The sequence below is a fragment of the Perkinsus marinus genome (genome assembly GCF_000006405.1).
Source record: "Perkinsus marinus ATCC 50983 genomic scaffold scf_1104296966384, whole genome shotgun sequence".
Classification (NCBI taxonomy): Eukaryota; Perkinsozoa; order Perkinsida; family Perkinsidae; genus Perkinsus; species Perkinsus marinus.
The window spans coordinates 1-1,290 of NW_003203924.1; the positions used below are offsets into that span (position 1 = coordinate 1).

Sequence of the window (1,290 nt, forward strand, 5' to 3'; positions counted from 1 at the left end):
CCGCTGCCCGCATAGTCTGAGGATGGTCGGATAAAGGTGTTCGTGGGATCACTAGGATTTGTGTTTAAGAGTGATTAGTAACAAGGCCACACCTGTGTTTCATGGGTTGGGGACCCGAGAACGGCGGAAGGGATCAGATCACTGACATAAAACCCAGGCGTGAACTTGCAAACACCCTTAATTAACCCGTTGGGCATTCAAGTATGGAGCTTCGAACATGCACGCGGGAGAGGTTTGGCAACATGAGGCGGGGGCATTCACCCGGGATCTGCACGGTGGCTGATTGGTATAGCCGTGTTTTGTCCCGGGCACTGAATGCGTCACGGACGTGGACTGCTTCCCACATGGGTTTGTGAGATCCACCCTCGTCCGTGACATATTGCCAAAACTCCCATCACAGAACCTCCATCAACTGCGAACGGCATGACGTGAGTGAAGGTCTCCCAAGAGAGCAAGTTCACGGATAGCCGAAAGACAGATGACGGAATTTCAAGAGAAAAGCAAGACGTCAAGTCGTTGCTAAAGCAGTGATTCAGTCTGATCACCTTCGGACCACACACCCAAGTACAGAGAAAGTTCCCCCAGAGTGCTTGAGACTTCCTGTTGGAAACCCTCAAGCACTCTTAGTTAGGCATCAGACGAGCTATCTTGGGTGTGACGGTGTTTATATATTTTTTTTCTATCTGAGATGGGGGGCATTCACCCGGGATCTGCACGGTGGCTGATTGGTATAGCCGTGTTTTGTCCCGGGCACTGAATACGTCACGGACGTGGACTGCTTCCCACATGGGTTTGTGAGATCCACCCTCGTCCGTGACATATTGCCAAAACTCCCATCACAGAACCTCCATCAACTGCGAACGGCATGACGTGAGCAGGTTTGCTCACTCCGCAAAGGATACAGGAAGATTATTGATTTATGCACTTATTTTGTGTGCCACTTTAGCTTAGTGGCAGAGCGCCTGCTTTGTAAGCACAAGGTCGTCAGTTCGATCCTGGCAAGTGGCTGATAGCACCATAAATCTCTGGTCTGATACGGGAAGCACGAGCATGTCAGCTCACTCCGCAAAGGATACAGAAAGATTATCGATTTATGTATTAATTCTGTGCGCCACTTTAGCTTAGTGGCAGAGCGTCTGCTTTGTAAGCAGAAGGTCGTCAGTTCAATCCTGGCAAGTGGCTTATAGCACCATAAATTTCTGGTCTGGTACGAGACCAGGGGCAGATGGCCCATTCTGTGAACGGGACAGAAATTATTGATTCATATACTTAATCTGTGCGTCACTTTAG

The 1,290-nt window shown here is 49.5% G+C and overlaps 2 non-coding genes across 2 annotated transcripts; both read left to right on the forward strand.

Annotated features, from left to right (window-relative positions):
* The first annotated feature begins 936 nt into the window (after positions 1 to 936).
* On the forward strand, positions 937 to 1,008 carry Pmar_PMAR012100. Its single transcript has one exon. It is a non-coding gene; the product is annotated as a tRNA-Thr (tRNA).
* Positions 1,009 to 1,110: 102 nt separating this feature from the next.
* Pmar_PMAR012101 lies at positions 1,111 to 1,182 on the forward strand. The gene has a single exon. It is a non-coding gene; the product is annotated as a tRNA-Thr (tRNA).
* The last annotated feature ends 108 nt before the right edge of the window (positions 1,183 to 1,290 follow it).